Below are 18,244 nucleotides of genomic sequence, written 5' to 3' on the forward strand. Positions count from 1 at the left end.
CAGAAAATGTGAAACAGAGTGTTGCATACATCACACAAAGAGACAAATACAGACTCCATTGATTTATACAAAGGGGGGACCAATTCTCCATTCTACATGGCTGCTGAGTGAGACAAAGTAAAAGAAAAAAGTAACAATATAAGCACAAACCTTCAGCAGCTGAAAGGCAACGGAAACAGCATTACAGTCGATGAAACCATTTCAAATATGTCGAAATGACGGGTGTCAGCGAGTGAGAAATTTTGATAAAAATGTTGACAAAACTGGTCATTTCCCCGGCATCCTGATATAGCAATCTGTTTCTGTTGATCTGAAACATTAACTCTGTTTCTCTCCACACATGCTGCAAGGCGCATAGTCTTTCAGTCAATCCTTGATTTTGTTTTAGATTTCCATCAACCGTAGTTATTTATTTTGTGTTAGCATGAATCACGTTTGGCATAAAAGTGAATCAATTCTCAGCTCCACACTTCATTTCCTGTTTCACAAACACTGTCATCACAATGGGCGGGAAATGCTGAACTCCCATCACCAGATTGGGAACTGAATGTGTGCCACGGCAGTGAGTGAGTAGATACATAACGGTTACTTCAACAACGAGGGCGACAGAAAACACTGTCTCCTTTCTCAATGACACTGCTTTTGCATTTTCCTTTCGGATCAGTCTCGCTGCAGATCGGTTTCCCCCGTCTTACATTTTTTACAGTTTTGAAAAATGACCACTTGGCCCATCACGCTTTGTGGCTCAGAGACATCATTCTATTATCGTCCTACTTTTCGTTTTTGCCACATAATCTTGTTTATTCTGATGTTTCCAGGGCAAATGCCAATGAAATTCTCCCTGTGATCGTAAGTGATAGAATAAAGGGACTGAAGTTTGACATGGTCATACTATGTTGTAGGAGAAAGTGAGATGCTGGAGATCAGAGCTGAAAATGTGTTGCTGGAAAAGCGCAGCAGCTCCTTGAATGCTGCCTGACCTGCTGCGCTTTTCCAGCAACACATTTTCATATTATGTTGTAACCCCCTTGAGAAACTCATCCTCATTTTCAGCCACAGTGGAAGATATACCGACACATCGCCCCAGAGGGGCAGAGATCGTAGGATTATACACGTTCCATGTGCTTCATGTTTAAAGTTTCTTCGACAAAACACAGCTTTAGGTTGAACGCAAACACATTTTCCAGTTAATATAAAACATTGCAGTGAGCTGTGATATAAAATCGACAGTGAGCTGTAATAATCCCACAGGTTGTTCATGTGTAATGTTCAATTTCCCAAAATCCAACGACCTGTGGCACCTCTGAGTCTGAAAGAACAGCGACAAGCAAATAACCCTCATTTAAATCAACTGACACACAGCAAACTCGAAACACTTTCACGTCGGGACTCGTTTTGTTTCTCTGCCTGTCTCATCTCCAACTCCGTCTGACCATCCAATTCCGAAGTCACTGAGCTGTTTGATATAAACACAGGAAGATCTTAAATCCAATGCTTACCTGAAAGCGGGGCTATGGAATATCAAACACCGAGTATTGAGAAGGTATGCGCTTGCACACGGCAGGGTAAAGAGATACCAGGATCTTATCTTCCCGATTCTCATAGGATGCACTTTGGCAGTTATACCCAATCCCAATGTTCCAATCGATACCATATCTGGAACACAGATCGGGTAGAATCAGTTCCACCCCTTGCCAGCTCAGGTACATTTTGCAAATGTTGTCTCGTAACTGCAGTTGGTCACAGGTCTGCAGAACAGAAAATGTCTTTTGGCACTTGCACTGTTCACATCTCTTTCCCAATTTTGTGGTCCATCAGATCAAACGCATTTGCCCATGTACATGTGCAACTGAACGGTTTGATGAGTGTGCTGGAGATTTGCACCAATCCTTATCTGGATCAATTGAATCCTCACGCACTGATTTGATCCCAAACAAAAGGATGGGTAGGAAACTTCGGTTTTCTCTGCACTCAGCCGTACTCGGCAGGATTCCGGCCTCCGTGGGGAATTCCCAATGAATTTCAAGTCGAACACTTTAACTATTCGCCCACGCAGCAGAACCATGCCAGCAGTATACCTTTCCAGTTCTCTCTTTCTCCGTGGAGCTGAGGCAGAGTTAATCATTGCTGGGTTCATTTGAATTTAAAGATCAAAGCTTCCGCAAGGGCTAAATGTTGGTATATGGTGGGACTGGATCCTCCATGCCAATAGATGTAATGGACATAGAGTTAAAACAAAAGCAGAAATTGCAGGAAAAATACCTCAACAAGTCTTGCAGTATCTGTGGAGACAGATTCAGAGACAATGTTTCAAAGTTTCTTCAGATCATTATCAGAAGTTTGCTTTCCCCCACAGGAAATGCAAAACCTGGTGGATTTCCCCAGAAGTTCCTGTTTTTTCTGTCAGTGTCCCGAAATCCGCAGTCTATAACATTATCCGTTAAAAGAATACAGAAACACGTTTTTGGTTCCGGATAAGATTACTGTTTTAGGGAACATTTTGCTGACCCAATTTAAAACCCAGAACTGTACAGGAAAGAAGGCGGATGAAGTGAGAACAGTCATAGATCCGCGCCTGAAGATCTCAAACAACCGACCTTTCGTTTATCAGCCGCAAGTGTTGACCAATTTCGGCAGAGAGACTGTTGAATCCAGAGCTTGCATGGGCCTCTAAAACTGGCTGTTACTGATTTCAAGTTTGGCCTGCCACTCCCTGAATGTCAATTTTCCTCTATGATTATTACTTGCCCAAAATAAAGTCTGATATATTCATTGTGGAGACAAGGTCACAGTCTGGTCGCACCCTCTGCAGACACATTCATGTCACCGGTAACCGGCTTTTCTATAACCAGGACTGTATCCGTTTGAACCATTCAGTGTCTTGTCTGTACCAGAGCTTTCTCATTGTTCCAAAACCTTTCAATATCTCAGATCTGAGCATGTCTGAAGAACATCAGAGTCGATGGTCCGGCAGCTTAAAGAAGAGAAACATGTCTGGACTGTCTCTGCTCAGTTGGGCGGTTCACACTGCATTTCCCTCTAATTCTGCTTCCCAATCTGTTCGTAAAGATTCACAAAAGTGCACACTAGATTTCCTGTTGTATATCGTTATAAAAAATCCACCTGTCAACTGACAATGTTTTCCCAAATTCACTTCACAAACCTCCGCCTTACAACATTACCAGGCATGAGGAAATACCCTTTTCTGGACAGATTGCCGAGGGAGGTAAGGTCTTTTTTTGGAGGAAAGGTGAGCCGGATATTTCCACTGACTGTTCATAATGACGTTGGAAGGAGCAGTGAGGATGGGCAATTTGATAAACAGTAGGAAGTGTTGTCACTCACCAGGGCCAGTTACCTGAGCACTGGGATTGAAGATTTTTGAATGGAAGGCAGCACGTGCGCAGAATAAATGCAAGGATTACTGCAGATATTCGACAATCGAGCAGTATCCGTCGAAAGAGAAACAGGAGTGTATTTGTGGTTCAGACCTCGAGTTTCCTAAATGTAGACAAATGTCCAGAACTGTTTGATGCGACTAGGTTTTGAAGTTTGAAAAATAATTCGTACTGCAGGAGGTATGTCGAAACTCAGTTTGCGAAGTTGTAGCCGATAGAATTCGAACCAATGCAGAGAAATCCCGGAAGGATTGCTAACGCATCACCTTATCCCCTCAGCCGCAGCTACGTGGGGCGTGGTGACCCTTAGCATTGTTTCTTGAATGGAGGCTTCCAACCGGAAAGACTCCTTCTTGGCTTGCTCTGTCTGCACAATGATCTCAATATTTGCTTTCCATATATATTTGTTAAGAACAGAGGAGGCTGATGAGAGTTGAACTGAACGACACACATTGATGTTGGATAGAGTGGATGGGAAGAATCCATTTTCATGCGCAGTGAGATTAATAAACTTGGTAATGGATCGAGAAAGAAAGATGTCGTTTCATTTGTATAGTGTCTGCCAGCGCCAAATGGATCACAGCTGATGAAGTGTTTTTGAGGCAGAATCGTTAACGGCAAATCGAATTTGTAAATCAGGGCAGATTGTTGAACCAGAGGTCAAAAACGAAAATAATTCCAATGCTCAGAATTGCCACTGGACACAAGAGTGAGTGCAGAACTAACTTTAGAGATTTGTTTTGCTTTGATTTAAACGTAGGATAGTGTAAGACCAGAGGATCTAATGTTAGAGGAAAGGGTTGCCCATTTAAGACACAAATGAGGAGGATATTGTCTATTTCAGAGGGCAGAAAATTTGTTGATTTCTTTACAACAGAGGACTGACAAGGCTGGGTACATTCACGACTGAGGTAAAGAGACATTTACGCACTTTGGGAATCAAGGACCATGGGGTTAAGGCAGAACGGTGGAGTTGAGGATTAAACAAATCAGCCAGGATCTCACTGAACGTTGACGCTGACGGGATGGCCCAAATGGCTTCCATCTGCACCAATGCCATTTCTGTGAATTTGAAAATGCTGGAGACCATTGTAACGGAAGTAAAGCAGATGGTTTAGAAAAGATGATTGTAAACTCAGTCAACATCTTTCGTTGAAAGGAAAATCACACTTTGGCAATTTGCCAGAGATTTTTTGCTGAGATGACATGAGGATTTTATCAAGGAAGCAGATAGATGAACTCTATTTCTATTTCTAGCGGAGACTCAATATGGGGCCAAATAATAAAACGTCGTTGAACAAGTTAAGAGTTCATGGTGTTGTGTAATAAATGACCTTTGACTGTCCATTATTTACTGAACACAAGCCACCGAATCATGTGTAATTCTTAAAGTTGTAAAATGTAAATCGTGAAATGCAGTAATGTCAGGCATATGGCTTCAGTGATGTTTCTCTGTATTAACGACCTGATGAAGTGGCAGAGTGAAATTTGTCCAGTTTTGCTGATGATGCACAATAGATTGCAGGACATCTTGTGATGAGTTTGGGGAATCTGCAATGCGATATACTGTATGTAGGTCGTCTGGGTAAGGAAAGAATAATGACAGATGCAGTTTCCTGTCGGGTATGTGAGGCCATGAATGCGGTAGGAATAGTCAAAGTCCGAAAATTATGAAAATCGAGAGAAACTGCAATAAAATGTGGTGAAGAAGAATCTGGATGTTCTTACGCGTGAAACAAAGATGAGCGACTGATTTATTATTTTCTGGCAAAAAGATCCATACCCTTCTCTAATTTTTGCAATGAGATGGTTTTCCAGGAAATCACTGGAACTAAGGAATCTGTAAATTAATCGAAGACCATGATAAGTTTCGTTTTGTTCGATGGGACATATTTGATGCATCGTTTAATGTTCTCTGAACTTTCTTTACAAAAGAGCCGAGACTGGGCGAGTAAAATTAAGATCACTGAAGATTATTGCCATCCTTTATTTATCACAACAATTTTTTTCTCATATGTTTTATTTCACATCATAGTTGCTGTGAGTGGGCTTGTAAATTACACCCGCTGGTGAATTGTTTCCTCACAATTTCTCATCTCTAAACAGATTCTACATTCTTACAATTGGACTATTTTCGACAGTCTTGTGTCCCATATCTCAGGAGGAATCCACTGTACTTGTATCATGTTCAGAGGATGTTCATGAGAATGTTCTCAGGACTGAGACATGGATGTGGAGTTAGGTTCGCTCGCTTGAGCTGAGAGGTTCATTTCAGAAGTTTCATCACTCTGTTGGTAAATCTTCAGTGGGCCTCAGGCGAATCAGTGAACATGATTCCTGCTTTCTATTTATATGTTTGGGTTTCTTTGGGTTGGTGATGTTATTTCCTGTGGTGATGTCATTCTTTGTTATTTTCTGCAGGGGGTGGTAGATGGGGTATAACGCGATTCGTTTGTTGATAGTGTTCTGGTTGCAATTCCAAGCTTCTTGGAATTCTCGTTTGCGTCTGTTTGTCTTGTCCTAAGATGGATGTGCTGTCCCAGTCGATGTGGTATCCTTCCTCATCTGTAAGGATACTAGTGAGAGGGGCATATCGTTTTGTGGATAGTTGGCGTTCATGTATCGTCAGGCTAGTTTTGTGCCTGTTTGTCCCATATATTGTTTGTTACAGTTCTTGCACGTTATTTCGTAAATTGTATTATTTTTGCTTGTAGTCTGTATGGGGTCTTCTAACTTCATTAGTTGCTGTTTCACTGTTTGATTAATGCGATTCTATTCTCGGTGGAATTTGGAGAGATGAACAGGCATCTAACTGGAAAGTGCAGAATACTGAATGTCCTGGGCAGAGTGGATGTTGGGAAAATGTTTCCATTAGTTGGAGATACTAGGACCTGAGGGCATAGACTTAGAGTTAAGCGAAGACCAAATAGAACAGAGATAAGGATAAAATTCTTCATCAAATGAGTGGGGAAATTATGGAATTCATTGCCACAGAAGGCTGTGGAGGCCAGGCTGATGAGTATGTATAAGACTGAGATAGATAGATAGGTTCTTGAGAATTAAGGGATACGAGGAGAAGCGGAAGAATGAGGTGAGGAAACGTATCAAGCAAGTTTGAAATGTATAGACGACTTGATGGTCTGAATGGACTAACATCTGCTCCTATATCTTATGGTCTAATATGCTAACTAAGTGCCCAAACTGTGTGCTCTGCAATGTTTGTTGTGTCAAGTTGCATTTTGCCTCAGTTTAGATACACAGCTTGTTATCAGCTGCAGATTTCATTTCGAGTTACTTGATCTTAAATCCACACCTTGAGTACCAGAAAACGCTAGAAAATAATCAGAAACTCAGAGGGCGAGGGGGGTAGGTGGAGGGAGAGGGGGTGCAGAGTGAGAGAGAGAGAGACAGACGTCAAGATGGTTTCAATAGATCTGGGAATGCTAGACATTGAACAGGCTTTAACAATATGTGGTTTGCATCAAGAAAAAAAGAAAGCTCTAAGTTCGGGTGGAAAACAGGAGCAATGGAATATCAGAGCCATTAAGCCCGGAGAAGAGAAATAAAGTGTGTGCCGGGGCCAGCTTCCAACTGAAAGAAAATAAAGGACATAAACAATTGGAAACAAAACAGTGGAAAGTATGTAAATTCTGAATTTGTTGCATACGGTTTTGAATCCAGGAAGTGAGGAAGTGTGGAGGAAGGAAGCTAGAGAACTCATTAGTTTGTCACCTGGACCCACTCTCTATCCTGTTTCAAGCAACACATTATAAATTAGAACACGTGGCCCAAAGGTCGAGGTGCTCACTGGCTGTCAGTCTCTCTTCTCCGGATGTGCCTGAACACTGGCAACCTTTGAGACAGAAGGTTCTGGGGAATCTTTTTCCCTGAGTTTGGCTTCTGCTCAATTAATCTGTTCTCCTCTAAGGTTCTCAGATTTTCTTTCGTGAATTTCTTTCCTGAGCTGACAATGTCACTTCTATCTTCTTTCACAGGGGATTGAATAGAGACCTCAACGAGACAGCACATCAAAATTTGGAAGAGTGACCCTTCTGCAGGGCCTGAAAATGACCAGCCTTCAACTGTCAAAGGAAAAACTGTCAAGGGATAACCAGGTTTGACCTACAAAGAATGAAACCTGAAAGCAACAACACCCCCAGATTTTATGGACTACATAAAGTGCACAAACCAGGCATCCCACTCAGACCCAGAGTATCACTACCAGGGACACCATCACACAAACTGGCTAAAGAACTACAGCAGAAATGAAAACACCTGCTCAGCGGATCCAGACACTCTATATAGTCAACGCTGAAATTCTTGGACATCATCAGGAATATACATATAGACAAGGAAGAAACTGTGGTCTCATTCGATGTAACGGCATTGTTCACTTCTATCGACAAAACCCTAGCCTGAGAAACAATAGCCAACCTGCTGGACATACAGAACAGACACCAGGGCGTTGAATCTTTCAACACAGATGGCATCGTTAAACTACTAGGCCGGTGCCTCACAACACACTTCACATTCAACAAACAAAAATGAACGGTTCACCAATGGGCTCACCCATCTCTGGACTCAAAGCAGAAGCGGTAATGCAAAGGTTAGAACAAACTGTCTAACCGCAAATTCAACTTTGGGTCAGATATGTGGATTACACCTTTGTAATCATTAAAAACACAGAAATAGAGAACACACACCCGATCATCAACACCATCCTCACAGGAATCCAATTCACTAGATAAGAAGAAAAGGACAATCAACTCCCATTCGTAGACGTGATGGTACAGAGAAAACCGAACAGAGAATTCACCACAAAGGTATACGGGAAGGTCACTCACACAGACCAAGTCCTGAACTATGAAAGCAACCACCCCATCAAACACAAAATAATTTGCATCAAAACACACTTCAAAAGGGCCACAACCCACTTCAGTACACCAGGACTGCAAAAACAGAAAGAATAACACCGATACAATGTTTTCGCCAAAAACGGATAACCCCGCAATTTCATCAACAGATGCCTAAGGGAAAGGCAACGGAACGAGGACATGCCACAACGCAAATGACTAGCCACACTACCATACATCAAGAGTGTTTCAAAACTGACAGCCAGATTATTGCGGCCACGAGGACTCATAGCAGCACACAAACCAACAGCCACTCTCAGACAATGACTCACCAGAACGAAGAACCCGATACCCAGCATGAGCAAAACCGGCACAGTGTACAAACTCCCATGAAAGGACTGCACAAAACACTATATAGGACAAACAGGAAGACAGATAACGATCCACATCCATGAACACCAATTGGCCACGAAACGACACGACCAGCTATCCTGAGTAGCTACACACGCAGATGACAAGCAACATGAGTTCGACTGGGACAACACTACTATTATAGGACGAGCCAAACAGAGATCAGCCAGGGAATTCCTAGAGGCAATGCACTCATCCACAGATTCAATCAATAAGCACATCGACCTGGATCCAATATACCGACCACTGCAAAGGACAGCTGGAACTGACAACCGGAAGTGGCAGAGACAAACCACTATAAATTCCGGAGGAAACATCACAGGAGTGCTTCTCAGGAGGCTCCCAAGCACTGAGGATGTCACATAGACAGGGGATGAAACGTATGCAACAAAAATTCGCAGCCTGGCCAACAGAACCACAACAACGAGCACCCGAGTTACAAATCTTCTCGCGAAGTTTTAACCCCAGTCCTGTTTCTCAAGGATGTGGAGGGGGCCGGGTTTGAAAGTTGGGTTTGAGTTTCGCTGTCTTTGATCTCGCTTCTGGTCTTACACATCCTCCGCCGTTTTCCTTCACACACTCTCCATCTTGCACTCTCTCTATCTACCAATCTCCATGTCTCTGAAATACCTGATGCTTGGTTTTGCTTCTGTCGTGAAGAGATCACAGGCAATTCTTCGTGGAAAACAGCAGGGATGAAGACACAAGCTGCTGTTAGGGCAACATATGGAGTGATGTGTTCGCAGGTTATTTCCAAGACAACAGATTGGGAATGGGGTTGCAGGTTCTTGATAGGGAACAGAATGATTTAACAGGCCATCAGTCGTAGAACAGAGTGGGGAAAGTTTCACAGGTAATTCCTGGGAAGCAGATTGGGGATTGAGTTACACATTATTGGGACCTAAGCAAAATGAGGCTGTGATCACATCATATTGCTACGAAAACAGTCACGAAACGGGATCACAGGCCCATGCCTGGACAACAGAGTCAGAAAGGGCTTACAGGTCGTTTATGGGAGAAAAACGTGGGGTTGGGTTCAGAAAATTGATAGGGAAGCAGGATGAGAATGGGTTCACAGACCGTGGCTCTGAGAACAATCGTGCATATGGATACACATACCATGGACATCACAGTGTGGATGGGATCACACGTCGTTGGTGGTAGAAGAGAGTTGAAATGGATTTCCAAGCCCTTGCTGCGAGAAAAGAGTGAGGATGGGTTCATTGGCCATTACGAGAGGAACAAAATGGGAATGGGTTCACAGGCTGTTGCGAGGGGTAGAGTATGGGGAAGGCTGTTGCGATCGATATGCGGCGGGGATGCCGTCACAGGCAGTTGGGAGGAGAACAGAGTCGGGGTGAGGTTTCAGCCGTTACTAGGGAAATAGGGAGGACTGAGTCACAAGTCATTGCTTGGAGTACAGAACTCGGCCGGAGAACAGTCAGGAGATGTGGCTACAGGTCTTTCATTTGAGAAAAGAGTGGGGAACGATTCACAGTTTGTTGTTAGGGGAGCAGAGTGGGAATGGGTTCGCAGACTGTAGCCAGGGAACGGATCAATTATGGTTTCACACGCCGATGTCTCCAGGACGGGAATGAAGGAAATGGGAGAAACTCAATAACATATTCATTGGAATGATTTTCCCATTCATCAGAAAGCCAAATAACGCTGAATCGACTCACCGCAGGAGTTTGGTTCACAACAGCGATGTAATGACAGTCTCCATTCTTGTCCAGTAACAACTCAACTTGCCTGGGAAGTCAAGCAATAGTCGAGCTGTTTGTGGTGAACACCGTCATGACAGCTGAGAACCTTTGCAAGACTCAGCACCTTTCCACACCACAGTTAATTTCCCTGGAAGCTAATCAATTTTATTTTGAACAAAGATGCAGCAGGGTTCGAAGCAGCATTTCAACAAAGGGGGCAGCAGTGGAGCTGATCAGCTGAAATGACAGAGAGGGGGATTTGAACCCACTCACCTTTCAGGATTTGAACTGGAAACCAGCGCCTCATGAAAGCCCATCAATCCAGACAAAAATCAATGGTAAGCTGAGTCCATCTACTCAGACTCTTTTCAGCTACAAATGTATCTGTGACTGCGTGAGAATATATGTTCGGTTGTGATTTGGTCAAAAAATCATGAGCTGCTTGACATTACATCAATTTCGATTCTTGCGTTGCTAAATGATTTCACACATTGCTCGAAACAGGACAACTTCCATGTTTACACAATACACGAAACACACCGGACTACAGGGAAAATGCACAAAGCTGAGCAGGCCGTGTTCCATATCATACCATGCAGCATAGTTTCAGTCACTGTGTCTGCTTTGCAGACTAAGAGTCCCAAAAAATGTTCTCCACCCTCAAACCGGAGGTAGCATTACAATCCGAGAACGACAGATCACATTGTGAGGATGCTCTGACCTCGGGGCCAGTTCGAGATGCCACTTTCCTTGCCTTTTACCTTAACCGTGCAATTGGCTGCAGAGATGTTCACACCTGGACATGAGCCAAATCGATACCAACTGAGTTGGAAACCTGTGTGCGAATCGACGAGAAGCGACTCAATAAATTTTGCTAAATTCCATGGTGCTTATTAGAAATGCAGTTTCTGTTCACCTAAATTTAAAAGGCAATTTATGACCACAGTAACTGTTAGTGGGTTTACTACTCACCCCACCCCCCACTCCGGGAGAGGTGGTAACTGCCCTTGAGTGCTTTTTGTTCTCGATGTGAAGAGCTCTCACGCGTGAGTCACCTTCACGTCTCTTGTTGCTGAGTGACTCACAAATGAGTTTCACCAGAGCTGCAACTGCCTCACTTCCCCACTCGCTCTCCCCGTTTACATTTTCCTGCTGATCAGTGATTTAAAGAAAACCAAAAGGATGCGATGTCATTCTGTAGCCTCTCTATCGATTCCTCCGTTTGAATTCCAACATGGCTTAGATCTCGGGGCGCACCTTAATACGAGCGACGTTGTGAAAGCACAAGTCCAGAGGTTCCTCTGAGAGTGTAATTTCTTTCATTGCTGTTGCTGATTGAATGCGTCACCAACGTGTGAACTGATCCAAACCATGATTGAGCACCTCTGGTGCCAATTCTCGCACGTTGAATAACGACAGACAACTTCCAAATGAGGCCTTGCAGAGAAGACTTTGGGCTACATTTGACAGACAGACTAGTTCAGGAATCCGTAGTGCACTGTGACACCAGCGCATCAGCTTCTTCCCTGTCTTTCAACCTGGCCGCCCACGCAAGGAATGCAAATACGATATTGTTGTTCGTGGAAGGATCGGTAACTCCACTCTCAAACAGATTGGTATATGATCGGAACTAGGTTGAAGAAAATCTTTACAATGCTTTGCAAACTAATTAAATGGAATTGCATTACGTTTCACAAAGAGATCAGATTTGTTCGAGCAATTTCGAAGGCAGGTTTGCAAATGGGAAAGCAAGCAAGAAAGTCCATGTAAAATGCTGCAGTTGAAGAACAAAGCAGTATCACCCCAGTTTCGAACTGGGGACCGTGCGTATGTAAGGCGAAGGTGGTGACCAATAGACTGCAGAAACAACCGTCAAGCAGCTACACTGCGGGTCTGTGGCATTCAGCACTGAAAGGTGAAGCCATTCTACGTTTCTCCTTTCTGTTTCCAATAGCTCGTTGTTGTCCAGGGTAATTGACGTCTTGAAATAGTTTTTAAAAAAAACACGTGAAATTGGTGACAAAATATAGACAAGAATGTCGTCAATGTTTGGACTGTAGGGTGAGGTGGAATAGGCTGGGACAACTTTCCCGACAGCGTAACGGCTGCGACATGATTTTATGGAAGGGTTGTGAACTGAGTATTCACGTGTTTTACCCAAACTAGGGTGAGTTGGAAACTCGGGAGCATAGGTTTAAGGTGAGTGGTCTGAAATTGACAAAGAACCTGAGGTACATTTCGCACACACAAGGGTGTGCGTGTATGGAATGAGCTACCAGAGGAAGGGGAGGAGGCGATTGCACTCAGAAAATTGCAATGGTAATCGGATGAGTTTCTGGATAGGATGGGTTTAGAGGGATTGAGGCCAAATGTTGGGGAACGAGACTTGTTTAATATTGGTTATGTGGTAAGCATGGATGAGATACACCGAAGTATCTGTTTCCACGCCATGTACCCCAATAAAGTTGTGTTTTAAAGGATTACATTTTTAGCGGAGCTTGCCGTTGCAGTCTGTGGCACAATCATTTAGTCTGTTCGACTGCTCACGGGAAAGGAAGTAATGTGAAACACTGCAGAAACGAACGTCTTCCTTGCATTAGCTGCGACTGACCATACTTTGTGAAATTTTCCCAGATCGTCAGTTGACGATTTTTGCTGCTGGAAGTTACCTCAGAACCCCTGTTAACTAGTACTGTGTTGAGCGAATCGCAAACAGAAAACATTTAACACGGAACACAAACAAATTTGGCATACCTCATGCATGTTCAGACACAGCGAAGCATGAATGCTAAATGTGAGACAGTCCGAGGTCATGAGGCATAAAGTAATCTCTCAACTAACAACAGGGCAATTCCAAACTACTCTTTCAATGAGACTGGAGCTTTAGTGCACCACCATTTCCCAGACAATGCTGAAAAGAGAGAAAGAAAGAATATAATAAGAATGGGCCACAAAAAGTGAATTTCACCAATCACACTGTCGATTAGATTACCTTTCCCTTCCGGTGTCTCCGGAATGGAAACGAAAGAAATTGTAGAAATTTAATAACATATGACATCAAAATTCATCGGAACGATTTTCCCATTCACCAGAAAGCCAAATAACGGTGAATCGACTCACTGCAGGACTTTGTTTCACAACAGCGATGAAATAGTAGTCTCCATTCGGTTCCAGTAAAATCTCAACATGCTTGGAACATAAAGCAACAGTAGAGCTGTTTGCAATTTTACACGCGGGTGGCGAACACGATCATGACAGCAGAGACATTTTGGCACTTTCCCACTCCACAGTTAATTCCCCGGGAAACAAACCGAATTTTGATCTGAGCAAAAGTACATCAGGGGTGGAAACAGCATTTCAACGAGTTGAGCTGTTGATCAGTAGAATTGGCAGTGGGGGGATTCGAACCCACACCCCTGTCGAGACTGGAGCGTTAAACCACTCGGCCACACTACCAGCTGGGCGGCCACACTCCCAGCCGCCCCATTTTCTTGCATTTCCAATTGAGCTCCTGCATGACAACAGATGGAAAGTCACGTGGAAAGGGTTCCATGATCTCTCTTTGACTCGACAGCTGCTTGGATGTGCCGTCTACAATATCAATTTCGCAACAAATAATGATAGCCTATCAATCCGGATAAAAATCAATGGTAAGCTGAGGCTATCTTCTCAGACTCTTTTCAGCTACAAATGTACCTGTGAGTGCATCAGCATACACGTTCGTTTATGATTTGGTCAAATAACCATGAACTGCTTGACATTACTGCAATTTCCATTCTTGCTTTGCTAAATGATTTCACACATTGCTCGAAACAGGACAACTTTCACGTTTACACGGAACATGAAGCACACCGGACAGCAGGGAAAATGCACAAAGCTGAGCAGACCGTGTTCCACATCATACCGTGCAACATAATTTCAGTCACTGTGTCTGTTTTGCAGAATAAGAGTCACAAAGAATGTTCTCCACCCTAAAACCGGAGGTAGCATTACAATCCGAGAACGACAGATCACATTGTGAGGATGCTCTGACCTCGGGGCCAGTTCGAGATGCCACTTTCCTTGCCTTTTACCTTAACCGTGCAATTGGCTGCAGAGATGTTCACACCTGGACATGAGCCAAATCGATACCAACTGAGTTGGAAACCTGCGTGGGAATCGACGAGAAGCGACTCAATAAATCTTGCTAAATTCCATGGTGCTTATTAGAAATGCAGTTTCTGTTCACCTCAATTTAAAAGGCAGTTTTTGAACATAGTAACAGAAGTCAAAAGTTAATTATCTCACCCCACCCCGACTCCGGGAGAGGTGCCAACTGCACTTGATTGCTTTTTGTTCTCGATGTGAAGAGCTCTCACGCCTGAGTCACCTTCACGCCTCTTGTTGCTGAGTGACTCAAAAAGAAGGAGTTTCACCAGAGCTGCAACTGCTTCACTTTCCCACTCGCTCTCCCCGTTTACATTTTCCTGCTCATCAGTGATTTAAAGAAAACCAAAAGGATGCGATGTTATTCTGCAGCCTCTTTGTCGATTCCTCCGTTTCAGTTCCAACACGGCTTAGATCTCGGGGCGCACCTTAATACTAGTGACGCGATGAAAGCACAGGTCCAGAGGTTCCTCTGAGAGTGCAATTTCTTTCATTGCTGTTGCTGATTGAATGAGCCACTAACGTGCGAACTGCTCCAAAACATGATTCACGACCTCTGGTTCCAATTCTCGCACTTTGAATAACGACAGACAGCTTCCAAATGACGTCGTTCAGATACGACTTTGGGGTACATTTGACAGACCGACTAGTTCAGGAATCCGTGGTGCACTGTGACACCAGCGAATCAGCTTCTTCCCTGTCTTTGAACCGGGCCGCCTGAGCAAGGAATGCAAATGCGGTCTTGCTGTTCGGGGAAGGATCGGTAACTACACTCTCAAACTGAATGCCACATGATCAGAAGCAGTTGGTAGAATATCTTTACAATGCCCCGCACAGTAATCAAATGGAAATGCATTGCATTTCACTACAGAGCAGATTTGTTCAGCAAATTCGAAGGCAGGTTTGCAGATGGGGAAGCAAGCAAGGAAGCTCCGTTCTTGTCCATGTAAAAGGCTGCAGATGAAGAACAAAACAGTTTCGACCGCGGCAACCTATCTTGCGGAAGGTGAACGCGATGATCACTATGCTACAGAAACAAGCCCACAGCCGCCCCTGCTGCAGCTCAGTGGTATCCGACACGGAAAGTTGAAGTTATTCTGCCTTTCACCTTGCTGTTTCCAAATGCTTGTTGTTTAATGGGACTTGTTTAATTTTGGCTGTGTGGTATGCATGGACGAGGTACACCGAAGTATCTGCTTCCACGAGGTGTAGCCCAATAACGTTGTGTTGCTTACACCGGCTTGAAAAGGATAACTTTTTAGCAGAGCTGGCCGTCGCATTCTGTGGCACAATCATTTAGTCTGTTCGACTGCTCACTGGAAAGGTAGTATTGTGAAACACTGCAGAAACGAAGGGCTTCCTTACTTTCGCTCCGACTGACCATACTCTGTGAAATTTTCCCAGATTCTCAGTTGAGGAGTTTTTGCAGCTGGAAGTTACCTCAGAAAGCCTTTTAATTGGTAATGCATTGAACGAATCGCAAAACAGAAAACATTTGACACGGAACACAAACAAAACTGGCAAACCAAATGCATTTTCAGATACAGTGAGCATGAATGCTAAACGTGAGACACTCCGAGGGCATGCGTCATAAAGTAATCTCACAACTAACAACAGGGCAATTCCAAACTACTCTTTCAATGAGACTGGAGCTTTAGTGCACCACCATTTCCCAAACAATGCTGAAAAGAGAGAAAGAAAGAATATAATAAGTATGGGCCACAAAAAGTGAATTTCACCAATCACACTGTCGATTAGATTACCTTTCCCTTCCGGTGTCTCCGGAATGGAAACGAAAGAAATTGTAGAAATTTAATAACATATGACATCAAAATTCATCGGAACGATTTTCCATTCGCCAGAAAGCCAAATAACGATGAATCGACTCACTGCAGGACTTTGTTTCACAACAGCGATGAAATAGCAGTCTCCATTCGGTTCCAGTAAAATCTCAACATGCTTGGAACATAAAGCAACAGTAGAGCTGTTACCACGCGGGAGGCGAACACGATCATGACAGCAGAGACAAATGGGAACTGTCCCACTCCACAGTTAATTCCCTGGGAAGCAAAACAAATTACGGTCTGAACAGAAGTCCATCAGGGGTGGAAACAGCATTTCAACAAACTGTGCTGTTGATTTGTAGAATTGGCACTGATGGGATTCAAACCCACACCCCTGTCGAGACTGGAGCCTTAATCCAGCGCCCTAGACCGCTCGGCCACACTACCACCACCACACAAGTGAGGTCATCTATGTGTAGAGACAGAGGAGATGGATGTGATATTAACCAAAAAAAATATTATGGAGAAAGACATGAAAGCTCGTGAACTTTGGGAAATAATAGTGATGCCTTGGAACGAATCCTGATCAGAGAAAATAAAGTGCTGGAAGCTTAAAACAAATAAAGGTAGATCCATCGTCAGTAGCTCATTAGTTCGAACCTCGATTTTTTTGTGGGATGCGAGGGAAGAGATTGCAGTGTCCCTAACAGAGATATTTATGTTATCAAGAGACACAGTGAAGTGTTGGAAGACTGCAGGGCGGCTAATGCTATTCCATCACTTAAGGGTTGCAGGGAAAAGCCAGGAAATTACAGCCCCGTGAGCCCTGAGATGGGGAAGTTGTTGGAGGAGATTCCGAGAGAAAGGAGCGACGTTTATTTAGAAGGCAAGGGTTGATTCAAGATGGTCAGCATGGCTTTGTGAATGGGAAACCGTGTTTCACAAATTGGAGTGACTCTTTGAGGAGGTGGCCAAGGATAGATGAAGTCAGAGCAGTGAACATTGTCCAAATGGTCTTTAGTGAAACATTTAACAATGTTCGAAGGGATGTAACCATCTTTTCAAGAGGAACAAGGAAGTTTACTTAAGTTTGAGGAAGCAAGGACAGACAGGACTTTGTAGAGTTACATGGAGGAACATGGTGGCACATAGGACCAGGGACCTGACTTTGATTCCAGACTCAGGTGACTGTCTTTCTCGAGTTTGCACATTCAACCTATGTCTGTGTGGATTTCCTCCTGGTGCTCCGGTTTCCACCCACAGTGCAAAGATGTGCAGGTTGGGTGACTCAGCCACGCTAAATTACCCATAGTGTTCACGAATGTGTAGGTTTGGTGCATTAGTCAGAACAAATGGGGAGTAATGGGCTGGGGAATGGTTCTGAGTGGGATATGCTTTAGAGTAAGCGTACAGAATTGTTGGGCCAAATGGTCTGTTTCCACACTGTAGGGATTCTTTGAAGGTAGCTAGAAAGGAACTAAGAATTGGCTTAGGACACCTACAAGGGGGCATGACAAAACATTAAGCAAGGATTAAGGAAAACACTAAGGCATTCTCCACTTATGTGAGGAATAAGAGGATGGCCAGATTGAGTGTAGGGCCGGTCAGGGATAGCGGAGGGAACTTGTGTCTGGAGGCAGAGGAGATAGGGGAGGTCCTTAATGAATACTATGCCTCAGTATTCACTACTGTGAGGGACCTTGTCGTTTGTGAGAACAGCGTGAAAAGAACTAATGTATGTCAACAGATTAATGTTAAGAATGCGTATTTGCTGAGAATTATGTAAAACATAAGGATAGATAAATCCCCTGGGCCAGACGGGATGTTTCCAAAGTTCCTGGAGGAAGCGGGGGAAAAGATGTTTGTACCTTTGGTGAGGACCATTTCACTCACTGTCCACTGGTGTCGTACCAGAAGATTGGAGGATGACAAATCTTATTACCTTG

The sequence above is a fragment of the Hemiscyllium ocellatum genome, chromosome 43, assembly GCF_020745735.1.
Source record: "Hemiscyllium ocellatum isolate sHemOce1 chromosome 43, sHemOce1.pat.X.cur, whole genome shotgun sequence".
Classification (NCBI taxonomy): Eukaryota; Metazoa; Chordata; class Chondrichthyes; order Orectolobiformes; family Hemiscylliidae; genus Hemiscyllium; species Hemiscyllium ocellatum.